Below are 17,361 nucleotides of genomic sequence, written 5' to 3' on the forward strand. Positions count from 1 at the left end.
CTTGGGCATACATGGACAAACTACTGAAGTGATTGTTGTGGAAATGTTTAATTTGGTGTCAGTGAAGTGCTTGGGCATACATGGACAAACTACATTAGGAGTCACTAGGGAAATCTTTCATTTGGTATCAGTGAGGTGCTTGTGCAGACATCGACATACTACTGACAAGGTCTTAGGGAAATGATTTATTTGGTGTCAGAGCACTGCTTGGACATAGATGGACAAACTACTGAAGGGGTCACTGGGGTAAATGTTTCATTTGGTGCCTGTGAAGTGCTTGTGTAGGGATCCTTAGCAGAAATGTTTTATTCCATGTCAGTGGAGTGCTCTTAAAAAATAAACTACTGAAGGTGTTATTGTGGAAATCCTTCATTTGGTATCAGTGAAATGCTTATGCAAACATGGACATAGTACTGAAAGAGCCACAGGGGAAATCTTTTATTCGGTGTTTGTAAAGTGCTTAGGTACACATGGACAAACTAATGCTGAGGTTGTTATGGGAACTGTCACACTTAGTGTCAGTAAAAGTGCTTGCGCAAGGATCATTGAGAGTAATGTTTCATTTGGTGCCAGTGAGGTGCTTGTGAAGGTAGGGTCAAACTAATGAAGAGATCACAGAGGAAAATGTTTCATTTGGTGACAGTGAAGTGTTTGGGCATATATGGACAAGCTATCAAAAGGACTGTTGCAAGAAATGCTGCACTTGGTATCAGTGAAGTAGTTATGCAGACAAGAACAAACTACTGAAAGGACTGTTAAGGAAATATTTAATTTGGTGTTAGGGAAATGCTTGTGGAGACACCGACAAACTACTGAAGGGATCGCTGGGGGAACTGTTTCATTTGACATCAGTGAAGTGCTTCGGTATACACAGACAAACTACTACTTGGATGGTTGGAGAAAATGTCACTTTTGGTGTCAGTAAAAGTGCTTGTCCAAGGGTCACTGTGAATAATACTTCATTTGGTGTCAAGTGAGCTGCTTGTGAAGGCATGGACAAACTACAGAAGGCAGTAATGGAGAAAAGAATCATTTCTGTTTCAATGAAGTGCTTGTGCAGACAGGGACAAAACTACTGAAGAGATTGCTGGGGGAAATATTTAATTTGGTGTCAGTAAAAGTTCATGTGCAGACATGGACAAAATACTGAAGAGATTGTTGAGTAAAGTGTTCCATGTGATGTCAGTGAAGTGCTTGTGCATACATGGGCATACATCTGATGAGATCATTTAGGAAACGTTGCATTTCTTATAAGTGAAGTGCTTGCTTATGCATGCATAAACTACTAAAGGGATCTTTGAGGGAAATGATTAATTTGGTGTCCGTAACAGTGCTTGTTCAGACATGAACAAAATACTGATGGAATCATTGGGGGAAATGTTTCATTTGGGGTCTGTGAAGTACTTATGTAGGGATCCTTGGAGGAAATGTTTCATTTGGTGTCTGTGAAGTGTCTGTGCAGGCATGAAGAACAACTGAAGGGATAGCTGCGGGAAATGTTACATACCATGTCAATGAAGTGCTTCGGCATACATGGATAATCTACTGGAGCAGTTGCTAGAGAAATGCTTCATTTGGTGCCAGTAAAAGTGTTTGTCCAGTGATCGTTGAGGGAAAGGTTCCATTTGGTGACAGCAAAGTGCTTCAGCATACATGGAGAAACTACTGAATGGATCACTGGGAGAAATGTTCTGTTAGTACTTGTGCAGAAATGGAAAAAATCTTGAAGTAATCCCTGGAGGAAATGTTACCTTTGGTGTCAATAAAGTGTTTGGGTACACATGGAAAAAGTACTGAAGGGACTGCATGGGGAAATAGCAACTTGAGCAGATCTGACTGTACAGTGTTGAATTTGATGGTTGGATTTTTATTTTATCTTTCATTCCATGAACATTTGGTAAAGCCTATATACAGTCACAATAGTAGCTGAGTAAGACTAAAATTAGTGAACAAATGTATGGACTTACTGATAAACTGATATTGCATTTTTCATTACCACACTAATTTGAGATTTTATATAGTTCTATGTTCCGTTAGCTATAATCTATAAAGCTATGGGATTTGGCATTGTACAAAAGTAATGCTTTCAATGTGTCATTTCATTTCTAATCTATTCATTTTTCTGGGATCAACAACATATAGCTACTTTCCCCCCTTTGATTAATTTCAAATGTTCACATGGTTATTTGAATGCAATATTTTTTGCAGTAATGTCTCAGTTTGCATCAAAGTAAGAGTCATATGCCACAGAGTACAAGCAGCATGAGATCTACTGCCTCCTTGGGAGTTTTAGTTATGAAAATTTACATTTTATCTTAAAATAATTAATCAGAAATGGAAGATACTGCATTTTCTAGAAGCCCACACATACAAACAACTACCGATTTTGAGAGGAAACCTTCTACATAGGACCAATACTAGGCAAGCACCATAAGATGTATAGCCATATACACATTTAAGCAGACAAACTTAAAAGTTCATGCCTCCCTTTCCAAGTACAAATCAAGCAGGTCTGCACACTGACAATCTTGGCTTACATTTGTGTCTACCCATCGAATCATTAAGACCAGCATTAATGACAGCCATAGTAGAACTTTGACTTGCTGTAGTAGCTTGTTTATGTACAGATTTAAAAAGGCCCACAGTGTGGGTGTCTTTAGAACTATTCAGTTTGAAAAGAAATAGATGGTTAAATAGAATTAAGTCTTTTATGGCTCAAAAAGCAAGATAGAGGTCACTTGAGTGTAGCCTGTGGGGTACTTAGTGCAGTGAGTGTTGTACTAATACACTGGGATATTTGAAAGATTTAAGCCCTTTGATTTTCTGGGTAAGGTATCTATCAGGCCTTTCTAGTTGAACAAGATCCTTCAATTTCTACATTCTAAATGGGACATTGTATTTAATAATGTGTCTGATAAAGGAAGAGCACAGTGACAGGATGACGTCTTTTGATCAAGATATTTCCATGGAAAGGAACTGGGTCAGACAGAAGAATTTCCTGACTATGGTGGAAACGTCATGATCAAATGTGAGAGGACTATCTAAGTAAGTATCCAGGTCTCCAGTGACCATGTCTGTCTGTCTGAAGTAGAGCATCATTTAAAACAATGTGGGAACAGCTGTTTTTTTTTTTTTTTTTTTTTTATTACCAAATGCTATTATGCTGCACTTTTTTTAAATTTAACTTGAGACTATTTTCAGAATACCGGGGATGTGCAAATTCCCAACCTGGGGAGGTTTAGTTATCAGTGGGTAAGCAGATAATGGTGCTCAGCTTGCAGTCATCAGCAAATTTGGTCAGCCACAATTCTGTGATATACTGGATATTTGCAAAAAAAAAAAAAAATAATATTATAATAATAAATAAATAAAGCCAAACAGGAGAGGTCCCATCAGTGATCTTTGTGGTACCCCACTAGTTCCAATTTTATACTCTGAGAGGATACCATCAACACATGAGATCTGTCACACAGCTAATTTGCAATCCATGAGATACCTCATAACATTTTGGCTTTCATTAAGTTTGTCTGCTTTTCTAACAATATCAGCAAAGGGTACTGTGCCAAAAACCTCGCTAAATCAAGATATTGTGTGAAGTGTGTATTGCATGACCAATCTCCATAGCCTCTGTAACCTTTTCAAAGAAGCTTACTAAGTTCTGGAAACAGCCAGAGTCCCTCACAAAACCAGACCAGACTGTCTGGGATTGATATCAGTTAGGATGAATGTGTCTGCACAAACAATCTGTTATCATACGTTCCATGCCTTGGTTTTGCATACAAGGCTAGTGAAGCTAATGGGCCTATGCTTGCATGGATCTGTAGACAGGCCACCATTATTTAGGGATGCTACAGTTCTGCTTTACAGGCATCAGTCACAAACCCTGTGGATAGGCAGAGGTTGAAAAGTTTAAGTGGAGACTAATATAATATATACTTGGTGATAATGAGGATGCAATCTGATTTGTTGTCTGATCCCACTGAAGTATTGCTTTCAGTTTTTGAAACATTTTAAGACTCATTTTAAGGTAATTTCAGGAGGAAAAGAATAGAAAAGGGGGTCAGCAGTGTGGGCACACAAAGTAAAATTAACAGCAAATGTGGCTGCTAATATATTGGCTACATTGCTAGACAGGAATATGGGATATCATTATAGATGAGCTTAGTTCATAGGAGGTTACTAGGCTAGTGGCTCTAGAGTCTTTATTAGCTTAGCCATGATAACCTTAAGTATCCCCCATTTGTTCTTTTTTGAGTAGTTTGCAGAACAAATTATGAACAGAGCAGGTCTGTAATCAACACCTGCTACCCCTGTCCATGAGCGACATGGATGCCACCCCAAGTGTGAATTTGCAGTCTCCTATCCAATTATCTAGGTTTCGTTTGAATAGGATCAGTGAGGAGCTCTGTTTTGTGTGAATGGAGAGTCTATTCCAGAGATGCATCAGTCTCTGGGAGACATGTCTATCTTTAAATGCATGACCAGTTAATGTCACAGGCTAGGTTGATATCCTACAGTAAGTGACTCGAGCCATTTTACTTGCAAAAGTGTTGCATTTCTATTAGGACAGGGTTGGAGATTGCCCTATAGGCCAAGCACAAGTCACCTCTAAGCAGCCTATAAGATACAGAGTAGTGACAGGGATTTCAGCATGTCCATGTAGATCATGATTTGGAGTCTCTGTATGTTCTTAGTGAGAAACCTCTGAGGTCTTTCCAACTGCTGCAGGTGTTTGGTGAGGTACATGCAAAAAGGTGCATTATATACTATTAGTTATAACATCTCTTGACCTGGATGCTATGCCTTTGCTTATGAGGTATCCTACGTAGAAGGCTTTCCTTACCACAGTGGAAACTTGGTGGTCAAAGTTCAGATTGCTATCAACCTGTGTTTCCATGTTTCGCACCACTGGATTGAAAAACGGGGGTGGGGGGTGGGGGGGGGTGCTGTCAATATTGTAATCTGAAGGGAATTCCATTTTTCCAAAGGGAATAATAATGCATTTTTTTTTTGCATTTAGTTTTAGACCATGGCTTTGGCACCAATCATCTGTTTGTGTTCGCACTTAATGTAATATGTTGATATTGTGGGGGGACACAATGATTGCTCCCAGTTTGTGGTCTACTTTGGCCTGGACTTGTGAGAAATAGATGCCAAACAGTAAGGGGCTCAGCATAGATCCCTGTGGTACTCCACTGGTGATGGGGTCTACTGGTGGAGGCAGAGTCACCAATTTTGACACAGTAACAGTGTGCTCTGTCGGTGAGCCAATTGGTTAACCATCTAGTAATGTAAGGGTTAATCCCTATATGGGAGAGTTTTTCAATGATGCCAGAGTGGGGAATTGTGTCGAAAGCCTTTGCAAGGTCAAGATAGGTTGTGTACTCTGTCTTACCTTTGTTCATGGCTTTGGTGACATTCTCAAAGAAGTGTACCAGGTTTAATGAGCATGATCTAACCTTAACAAAGCCAAACTGGGTTGGGTCCAGCATTTGGAGGTCGCCTATGCCCTCGTTGATAAGGTCCATAATAATTCTTTCCATGGCCTTGCAGATGAGGCTGGTTGGATTTATAAGTTGGTAGTTGTCAGGGATCAGTGATTGGCCCCCTTTTATGTAGGGGGACTACTGCTGCTGTTCTTCATTCTGCATGAATATAGCCAGGTCTCAAGTTATGATTAAAGAGAATGCCAAGTGGGTCCGCTAGGTCTTGTTTTAGATTGTTTAGTAAACAACCTGACAGTGTCTGATCCCACTGAGGCCGTGTTTTTGGCCTTGGTGAGTGCAGAGATAACCTGTTCTCTAGAGATACTAGGAAAAGGGCTGGTGTCAGGTATGCTTTGGGAGAGGGTAGGTGGGTGAATTTTGCACTGAATCTGTCAGCTAGCAGTTTGGTGATATCTTCCAGTGTAGAATGAGTAATCCCATCTACAACCAGTTCGGCACATAGCTGGGCATCCCCTTTTAGACTCTGGACATAGTTAAAGAATGCCTTATGATTACCTTGGCTAGGGATAGGATTTTAGTTTTGTAATTTGTTTTAGAAAACTTTACAAGATTTCTGATTTCCCTGCTTAGGAAGGAACTCTTCCTCAGTTCAGTGATATCTCTTCTTACTTTTGGATAGCTGTTTCTTCCTCTTGTTATATAATCTGTGTGACAGCCTCTCTACTATGGGCCAGTAATCAAAGAGCCTCAGTCCTCGCCACTGACACCGAGAGACAGTCACTAACAACAGAAATGGATTTACACAGTATTTTCAGATGCAGCTCTCTGCATAAAGCACAATTTCCCCCAAGAACATACAGGGAACACGCTCCAGACCTAGGAATGGACTCTTCAGTCTCTCCAGATCCCAAACAAGACCCGCTTTTGGAGCACTGTGTCACAGTTCCAAGTAGTTGACACACCCACACCTAGGTATTTGATTTTCTCTCGCACACTCACCACACTCCTGGGAAAGGCTGATACAGATTTACTTGCTGTACCCCTTCTGCCCAGACTATAAGGTAACCACGCTGCTACCAGTCAACCACTCTCAGGCTCCTACAAGCATATCCAATTACACTGAGTAAATCCAATACTAACATAAATGGTAGAGTGTAACCAAAGCAGCAAGGTTTTTTCAGAGTGGCCACAGTGTCACCAAAATAAGCAAAAGTACTCTCAAGATGTTAAACGTATTCTTTAAAAGACCAGTCACAGTGAAAGGTATAAAAATAAGTAATAAAATAGAAAACATGAGAATACTACATATCTAAGTACAATAAACACCAGAGTTTCAATCACAGGAAAAATAAAAAGAACACAGTTGGACATATTCAGACAGATGCAGAAAAACAATACTTAACTAATCTCGCTGTACTTCCTGACTCTCTAAAAAAAAAAATAAATGTTACCTAGCTAACTGCAAGCTAGGATGCTGAGATGCTTACTTCCACAAGGCAAGGTAATGAGCTTCTAACTGAAACTGAACTGAATTGAGTAGCTGTGATAACTGTCACAGATCTTTATATCAGGTTCCAAAGAAAACAAAACAAGCTGCCATGCGAGTTCCATCCTCTCAGTGCTGGTTATAGAATGACATCACATTTAAGCACTGGACTCTGGTACAATACACACACAGAGCTTTGCTAAGATCTGCTGCAGTATCTGAAAGCTATAGAACAATTTCAAAAACTTCTACTTTTCCCTTCCAAAATTCATTGTTTAAACATATACATTTGATGAGATACAACTCTGTTGACACATTTTTAACACAGACATCTGCACAAGTCAGTGTGACAGTCAAATGAGACAAAATTATTTCCAAAACTCCAGCTATCTATGCTGGCATATGTTACAAATACACTGCCCTATTCTCCCTGGCACTGATGGCAATACTTCACATCAACACAATCTGTTTATACTTGAAGTCCACCACAGCAGCTTTTTTTTATGGGAAGACTTGGTTTTGATCTGGTCAGTTACAGCAGAGATTATGCAGTCACTTAAGTGTTTGTACAGGGCATGTGCGTACACTTCTGCGTGGTGATCACTGGTGTCAGCGATTGTGGGTGTGATGAAGCTTTTTATACTATCGCTTAGTATATGCTATAGTTACATTTTGTGACTTTTTTTTTCCCCCCCTGTGAGGGTGTCACTTCCAGTACTCACTTCAAATGAAACTGATCTGTGGTCAGAACTAACCGGTGAGGGCATCACACATCAGGAAGTACTGATTAGCCCCCATATTGGTGAATAGGGTTCCTATTACATGAACAAACTTTGAAAAGTTCGAATGTCATATGGTCGACACCATATGATCGAACTTTGAAAAGTTTGAAGGTTAAACGGAATGGTGCCGTACGTTGCAGAATGGGAGAATTTCCCTTTTCTGTGCTGAAGTGCGATCTCAGAGTTGGTATTTTTAAGTAAGTGGGGTGTGAGGGGTTGCAGGGGGCTTGCCTCCCTGTTCAGAGCGTTAATGTAAGTTTTATTTTTTTTTTTTATGTTTTATTATATATTCGAAGTTTCAAAATTCGAACATATGGGATTTGAAGTTCTGAAACTTCGACTATATAATATAGACCTGGTGAATACTCTGTCCAGAATATTACAGCCCCTAGTCGGGGAGCAGACTATCTGTTCCAGAGCATTTGTGTTGAAGTCCAGGAACCTCTGGGTGCGCATGTTTTCATGTATATCTTCCATGACTAAGGTGTTGGTCTGCATGGCAAGGGATTCTAGTAAACTGAAGTAAGCGGTGTGCTTATCCTGGTTCATGGTGGGGGATCTACAGCTAGCAATCATGTGGTATGGTACTCTCCCAATAATTAACTGGAAATGGAGTAGTTTCAGAGAGTCATGCTGTTTGTATTTGGTTTTAATGAAGATGGATAAGCGTCCATCTCTGGTTCCTTCCAGCTCATTTTGAGGTCTGAGCATGTGGAAGGCACTGTAGCCTAGCATGGCCAGGGTGCTCTCAGCAGCCTTGAACATTGCTTCCGTAGCTGCACATATGTCAGTATCCTCCAAGTTGAGGACTGCTTCCAGGGAGTGCAGTTTTGTGTTTAAACTCCTGGCATAAAACAGCATGACCCTGAGTTTGTCTTGATTAGATTTTGTTAAGTTGGAAAAGGCACTATGTGGGAGGCAAGGGCCTTTACTAGTATCCAAAAGCCTAGGGGGGATGGGTGCAGACCACCTCTAGCAAAGCAGCGAGGTCTGTATACCATATCTTCCCAAGCTGTCAGATACTGGATCCCCTGGGCTGACACCAGAAGCTGAGCCAATTGTTGAAGTCAAATCATCGTCCTAGGTGAGAAAGTAAGCTACTGCTTAAAGCTAGGGACATACCTGTCTGGGACACAATCAGAAAGAGTGTCTCTCTTCATATAGTCCAGAAAGGTACATCTCAAGCCATTTACTCAACATGGATAATGACAGAGTCATAACAGAACTTGATGTTAAATGACTTGAGTGCATGTGTGACTTGTTAGATCCTGGCACCTAATAGGCAGCTGACCGTGACCTTATTCTCCAGTCTGGTGAGGGGGATACCTGTGCATCTCACTATGGAATCACCTATCACCAAGACATTTGATGCGTTTTACCTTACGGGTTTATTTCTTGAGACAAGGATGTGTATGTTGATATGTGTAGTGATTTCATTATGCTTAGTGGTGAGCGTGGGTGTTGTGCATTTGGGAGGTCTCTGTTCTTTTGGTAGGTTTTTAATGAGTACCTTTGCTTACGTGAGTTTACGTATCATGACCTTATTTTGTGTGAGAGGTGAAGCATGTGTGCTGACAACCTGTTTGACGCGAGAGAATTGACTCCAATTCTACAGTGTATTTGCTTCTCTCACACAGGGTGTTCAGTTGCTTTAGGAGTAAATGGTTGTTAAGTATACAATGAAGCAATTGTTACATTGCCTCAAGATGCCCATATCAAGCTGGCAGATGAAATGATGGGAAACTGCCTGTCCATTGTGTCAGGATGTTTTTGAATGTGGTACTTGGGTAGGAAGTGGGCTAGCTAGACAGTCAAAAACACCACAAATGAAGCAGCAATTCAATTATATACAGTTAAAGTGCAGTACTGGCTTAAAATATACTTTTTTTTTTTTTTCAGTGGATGCCTTGGATTTTAGTGCAGGTGCACTTCAAACATCTGGTTAAAGTTCCAGCCACAAACTGTAAAAATAGCAGCAACCAATTCTCGGCTCGAGCAGGACTCCAATTCAGTAAACTGATCACTTCTTGCTGGTAAAACACAGGTTTATTTCACAAATAAAATCCACACATATAAAAAAACGATCTCTTGGTTAAGCGCTTTCATCTGAGGAACTCAGATTTCATCAGAACCAATAGGAACTCTTTCAACTCCATTTTATATATACAAGTTGGCGCCAAAATATAATCAATGTATGCATTCTTAAAGGTACACATCAAAGACTTTAACCTAAGAAACTATACACAGAAAAAGACTAGACAAGTGCTTAAAACCATGTTTTATGCTGAAGTTTGTCGTTTAAAACTATGAGTACTTAAACAATTAAAGTGCAAAAAGTGGACAAGTTATAAAATATACCTCATAATAAGATTATATATGGTATATAATATATAATACATAATAAATATGTTGTAATAAATATAAATAGTAAAAAATATATAAATAGTAAAAAATATATACCAGCAAGAAGTGATCAGTTTACTGAATTGGAGTCCTGCTCGAGCCGAGAATTGGTTGCTGCTATTTTTACAGTTTGTGGCTGGACCTTTGGGCATTTGTGTGTTTTCTTACACCTGGTTAAAGTTGCCAAACACTGGGCAGCTCTGGTAAACTGAGCGCAAACCCACGCAAACATGAGGCTTATATACAGGCAAATTTAAACAGTTTTAACACAACTACCAATGGTAAATCTCCAAACTGAGCCGTTCTCCAGCAATCCCAAACTCAGAAGGGTCCTGAACTACACACTTCTGCCACAAGAGTGCAGGGACACCCTCTTAATGTAAGATGGCTGGTTAAAGAGCACAGTAATACCAAAAAGTCTAGATTAAGTGGGTCTGAATCTAGCCTATGCTATGTAAGACAAGGAAACGCAATTTTTAAATAGGAAGACATAAAACCATCCACTAAATATCCCATCCCTCCAGAATCTACTCCAACCCTATCACACCACCAGACCACTAAGATCCAGCAACAAAAATCACTTGCAACTAAAGCCAATAACTCTGCTGGTGAAGCACTATTCTGTTGCACCATAGCCAAATTATGGAACTCCCTCCCACCAATATTATCTCCGTACCATCATGCACCCACTTCAAAACTTTACTAAAAGCGCACCTAAAAACATGCTGGCTATGCCCTTCCAACTCCCACTCTAAAATCACCCACCCCATCCAACCACTACCTTTCTTTCCACTCCACTAACTACCTTGATTATAGCAAGCTCAGATGCTCATAAGCCTAGTACTTATTATACAGCAAGAACTTCTTATTGTAACATTTGTTAATGTCTGTTACGTACTTCACAGATAAAGATTCTAGTTGTCTACTGATGTACTATGTTCTTCATCTGTAAATATGTTGTAAGTAATTGCTATGTTATATTGTTAATCGCTATGTAATCCAATGTAACTACGGTCTGTTTATTTTAACTGTGGAGCTTTTCTCCCTGGGCCTCCGCTGAAAATGGACCTACGTCCAGTCGGACACTCCCGGTCAACAAATGTAAATAAAATAAATAAATAAAACAAAATAAAAAGACATGAGGAAAAGTCACTTAGAGGTCAAAGTGCGAGTGTTTATTAGTACACTATTAGATGACCTGCAGTGGTACCACCCTCTGCACAAACTGGCAGCTCTTCAAACAGCTGTGAACAGTGGGAGACTATGGACAGAATTTCTTATAGAGGACATTAAACTGGAGAGGTTTACTTGTATACAAGCATGGGGAGCCGCGCTCGTGCAACGCTTTTATGCGAACAGGATGAAAGACTTTTATAAAGTTAAACCATCAGGCCAATCAGATAAAAACATAAGCTATCGACCAGTAGTTCCCACCTTGGATGGATTTAATTTAGCTCTCTGCTTCCACCAGAGTGCAAAAGAATTCTTCTAATGTAAAACAAACTGGCTTTGAGCTCAAGTGCAACAAAAAAAAGTTATGTACTCACCATAGTGTTCCATATGTGCTGTCCGTTTTCATTATTCCTCAACTGATGGGATTGGATCCGATCCTCGGATCTGATTCTGCCGTTACTAAAGCTTGTGGCACCCAAAAACTCTCAAGCTTCTCCCCTACTCAAAATGCACCAACCCTAAGTTACCTCACATCTTGTTTGATGATGTTACCAGAAAAGGAACATTTAGCATAAAAGTAGGAAACATAAAACTGCATGTGCTCAGTAAAGGAAAAAAATATACCTGGAGCTCAATATAACGGACAATGATGTCCCTTTAACTGCTCATTTGTCCAGAAGTTTGTGAAAAGAAGGGATAGGGATGGTGGGTGGGAAGGTAAGGAAGAATAAAAATGGACAACACAGATGGATCATTATGTTGAGTACATAACTTCTTTTGGATCGTTATGGTGAGTACATAACTTCTTTATCTGATGTTATCAATTTTCATTCGATCCTCAACTGATAGGACAGAGTCCCCAGCTACCTACAATCCTGGATAGACTAAGGAAGGATATTCCTGAGCACCACTGAACCAAATGATGCTCTACTTATAGAGACCAGGTCCAATTTGTAATGAGTAATAAAGGTATGGGGAAGTAGGCCAAGTTGCTGCTGCACATATACCGTCCACAGAAGTTAGACATTAACAAGAAGTTATAAGAGAGAAAGACTGAAGAAGTTACCATGGACCTAGCTGAATGAGCTTGTATGGTTTTTGGTAAGGTAATACCTAATCTGTTATAGATAAATGAAATACGATCAGTTAGCCATCTGGCTAAAGTTAATTTTGCAACTGGTTTACCCAATTTCAATTCTGCAAACTAACAACTGGTCTGTTTTTCTGATTTCCTTCGTTCTATGCAGGTAAAAATGCAATTGCCTGTGAACATCCAATAAATGTAACACATTCGCACTTGTTTGCAAAATTAGGAATAACTGCTGGAAAATTAATGGATTGATTGATATTAGATTTTGACACCACCTTGGGAAGGAAGAAGGCATTTGTTTGTAGAGTCGCTCTATCCATGTGAAAGGTCAAGTATGGAGGTTTTGAAGACAAGGCTTGAATCTCTGAAATTTGTCTAGCAGAGGTAATGGCTACTAGAACAGTTTTCCAAGTAAGATTCATTTAGCTGTTGGCTCAAAGAGAGAATGTATTAGTGCCTGCAGTACCAAATTGAAATCCCATGGGAGGTAGGGTCCTTAATTGGAGGTCTTAAGAGGAATGCCTCGCAAGAAAGCTATGCATAATTTATGACAGGCTAATGAAAAACCTTCAAATCCAATGAGCTAACTGAACTTCAGTGGGTGAGGAACTAGTACCTTCCTTAAAAAGTAAAGCTAAAAACTTGAGTAGGTTATACACTGGAGCTGAAAATGGCTCAACATAACTTTGCTGTGCCCAGTAAACAAATCTTTTCCATTTACTTGTAGAGTTTTCATGTTGAATGTTTACGGGAAGATGAAAGTATACGTTAGACAGGGGAAGAGAGCATCAGTTGTCTAGCTATTAAATTTAATGGAGAAACCAGGCAGTCAGCCTGAGGTTTGAGACGTCTGGATGAATCATGCCATCGAGTGAGACATGAAGTTTGGAGCTGGATCCAGAATCCATGGTAGGTGAAGTAAGTGAGGCCAAAGGAAGAGAAACCAAACCTGCTGAGGCCAGTAAGGTATGACTTTGCTCTTCAACGTGGCAGCTTTCTACAGAAATTTTGGAATTAATGGGATTGGTGGGTAGGCATAAAGTAGAACAGGGGGCCAATCATGAAGCAGAGCATCCCTCTGTGGTTCCCCCTGTGGTAGGATTAGTGCAAAGTAGCTGCTGCATTTCTTGTTTAGGGACGAAGCAAAAAGGCCTCAGCAAGGCTAGCCCACCAACGAAAAATCATTTGTCACTTTCTTGTTGAGACCCCACTCATGAGGTAGAAGAATGCACCTGGCTCAGTTTGTCTGCTATCACATTGGACTTCCCAGAGTGTGTGTTGCTTTGAGAAAGCACTGGATGAGATCATCCATTGTCAAACTCGGAGCGCTTCTCATCACAAGGAGTATGATCTGGTCCCTCCTTGTTTGATGTACCAAACTTCTGACATATTGTCCGTCTGAATTGCAATCGTCCCTGAAGGTCTGTAATGCTAAAAGCACTGCTCTCATCTCTAGGACACTGACATGCAAGTTGGCCTCTTCAGGGGACTACGTGCCTTGTACTGTTTTCCCCAGAAAGTGCCCTCCCCTACACCAACTGGGAAGCGTCCGTGGTCACTACGGCCTAGGGCTGAGGGAGTATGAACAAACAGCCTTGTAGAACCTGATCTGACTGAATCTACAACCCGAGATCTCTCTCGCATGTTTGAGTGATTTGTATCTGAGCTGACATGGGTTGAAGTATCGACCATTGAGTTGCTAGCATCCATTGGAGAATCCTCATATAATATCTGGCCAAAGGTACTAAGGTTATTGCCACTGGCATTGAATCTAGAGCTTCAAGGACCAAGTGGGCTGAAATCTTGGTAATGCAGATTATTTTTCTGACCTGTGATCTGACAGTTTGTACCAAAAACCAGGAAAGAACCAACAACTCCTAGTAGAGGAAAGAGTGGTAATTGGTTCAGAGGGAACACATGATGTAAGTGGAGTGAATTTTAAACAGTGTAAAGTTGTATTATTTTATCTGAAGAAGTTCTTGCAATCTGCAGGACGAAAAGCGCTTCTTATTTATAGAAGTTCTTGCAATCTGCAAGATGAAAAGCACTTCATTAAACGGTTGGTACTTTGTGGATTTATTGCATGGAATTTTTACTTAAAGTTACTGCTATGTGGATTTAACTGTGGACCCTTGTAGCGGTTTGTTTCATTTAGGATCTGACAGTTTGCACTCTTAAGGGAAGCAGTGAACCTACCATTGACTGAGTTGAAAACTGCACCTATGAATTCCAAATTTTGAGTTGGTTTTAGTTAAGACTTGTCGTAGTTTATGGCTATTGCCAGATGAGAACAAGTCTAGAGAACCTGATTTCTTGCCCTTATCAAATGATGCCTGGTCAAGGCAGTAATGAGCCAGTTGTCTAGATAAGGAAACACCCGTAATCCCTGCAGTCTCAAATGAGCTGCTACTACTGCCTTGCATTTGGCGAACACCCAAGGGGCTGTGTTGCAACCAAAGGGCAGAGCTCTGAACTGGTAGTGACTGGTTCCCAACCGGAAGTGTAAACACTTCTGGATCATCTGCTCATCTTTATATGATAGTATGCATCTTGAAGGTCTATCAAGCACATCCAGTCATCCTGGCCAGAAAAGGGAGAATTGGCTGAACCATGTCCATCCGAAACTTGGTATGTCAAACTGACTTGTTCAAGTTGCTGAGATCCAAATTTGGACTCCAGTCCCATGTTTTCTTTAGCACTAAAAAGAACCCTAAGTAAGTTCCAGACTATAGGGCCTGGCAGGACCTCTTGGATTACTCTTTTCTTGTAGCTTTTGTATTTGAATTGCTGCTGCTTCCTTCTGACTAGGTGGCACATTGGAGATTTTTCTTGAGATTGGAGGTGGAACGGAAAAGGGCATTATATAGCCTGTGGATACAATCTTCTGCACCCAAGTATCTTTTATGTCTAACCAGGCTCTCTGGTGCAGAATAATTGACCCCCCCCCCCCTTGCCTCCAGAGGTGGACAATTGGGCCACCTTTCATGAGTGCTGGTAGAGTCTGTTAAAAAAAAAAAAAAGAATCACTGGACCCCTGGTTTTGCACACCTCCTCTGCTGCAGGGGACTATTAGAGTTCCCCCCTCTACCCCTGGGGGAACTTCTTCCACGTGTGTCCTGGAAAGGACCTTGGAATTTCCTGAACCACATCTTTTGACCACTTCATTGGCTTCTTGAAAATGATCTCTGATGGGTCGAAAAACATACGCCCACTGTAGATAGAGTCTTTACATCCTTCTCACACCTGGATAAAGTTACTTTCACCGTGAGGCTGAACAATAAGTGCTGTCAAAGGGAGCACTGATGAACAAAGACTTGAAGGTCTCCACAAAATCACATAAGCACATCCAGGCATGTCTCCTGATGGAAACGCCTGAATACGCTGACCTTGAGGTGTCTTCAGCTACATGTAAAATAAGCCTCACAGCTGAATTCGTAATAGATTGTAGGGTAGCCAAATGAGAAGTTATGGATGACTGGATCTCTGCAGAAATGGATCCTGACAGGGTATTTGAAATTTCCTTGATCAAATTGCTCATAACATCACTGAAGCAAAGACACACTTCCCAAACATATTCATCACCACAGATTCCCTGTTAGGGGAATGAGCTGTGAATTCTGTTCAGCAAGTTCCTTTTCGGTGGCCACCGCTAAGATCATGGCATCAATGTGCACTCCTTTAACCCAAAGCTCCTTCCCCAAAAGCTCATTCTTCTTAATACAGAGAGAACATTTGATAAGGCCTTCTGTTCCTCCTTTTCCCTTTTCAAAAAGTAAAACAAAACTTTTTTTTTTCTTTTTCGCCTGAACCTTCTTGTGTTCTGACTGTCCTTCTCAAACATATTGGAAATATACAGTACATTTCAGAGCATTTGTTATAACTGCATTTGCTATAACTGATTTAAGTATTTTTTTCTGGCTTTTTGAATATTTACTGCTTAGCGACTGCATCTTAGCCTGTTTATACAGCTCTGCATTCTATTTAAACTGTTTTTGTGTTGATTAACTGTTTTGCACTCTTAAAAAGTTATTTGTTGCTTAATTTTACCTGTAGGCTAACACACTCAAGTGTGCTAGCCGCTTAAAAGCATTTATAGCATTTACTGTCTGTTTTTCCTCTGTTTTCTGCAAAAAAAAAAAAAACTCTTGTTTTTCCGCCTTACTGAACTAGAATAGTTCCAGTCTTCAGAGTTTGCTGATCTCTGGGCTTTGTCTTGGTTCCTGTGCTATTCCATATCCTTATTTGGATAAAGTGAAGCTTCTTTGTTCACCAGTGGGAGTGGGAAGCACTGAGCAGCCTATTTGTCCCTAGAGCAGTGGTTCCAGCCAGAAACGTGTAGTCTATTGGCCATTTTGGGTCAATTCCTAGCTCTTTTCAACCCCCTGCTATAAAGCCCGCTTTAGCGTGCTTTTGCGTGATTTAGCACGGAGTTGCCCATACAGCACCTTCGGGCAGCGCCGTTTAAACTATTTCTGGCTCCGTAAAGTGTGCTCTTCAATTTTTCCCTTAGAATTTCTCTACTTGCAATCTAAACAGTCTATTCTCCCTTGAGTACCCATTTCCCTATAGGTCCCTTCTGACTCAGTTACACAGCAAACTTTTTCACTTTTTCTAGCATGTCGAAGGGTCAGTTGCTAGCGTCCTCTCCTGTTCAGCTGGTGAATCTGGGCATCTTGAGGCAATGTTACAATTGCCTCATGTACACAGACAACCCACTCCTTCTTCCACAAAACACAAATACATGTGAGAGATGCAACTATATAGCCAAACTGGAGGCTGAGCTCTCTCAACTCAGGACTGGCAAGACCAGACAGGAGGAGAAGGAAACCACGCACACCACAAACCCAGTTTCACACGGAACTATCACAACTGCAAAACAAACACATAAACACACAAAGACATACTCGGAGGCACTGATCAAAAATCTACCAAAACTACAGAGGCCTCCAAAGCAGACAGCCAAGCAACTGCCACCTCAAG

The 17,361-nt window shown here is 40.7% G+C and overlaps 1 protein-coding gene across 1 annotated transcript in view; it reads right to left on the reverse strand.

The window, feature by feature from the left end:
- The window catches only part of NDC80 (NDC80 kinetochore complex component), a 2,583,329-nt gene that overhangs the window by 507,618 nt on the left and 2,058,350 nt on the right, over window positions 1-17,361 (reverse strand). The gene's annotated exons all lie outside the window — the stretch shown is intronic.

The sequence above is a fragment of the Protopterus annectens genome, chromosome 5.part0, assembly GCF_019279795.1.
Source record: "Protopterus annectens isolate FY-2018-M chromosome 5.part0, PAN1.0, whole genome shotgun sequence".
Classification (NCBI taxonomy): Eukaryota; Metazoa; Chordata; order Ceratodontiformes; family Protopteridae; genus Protopterus; species Protopterus annectens.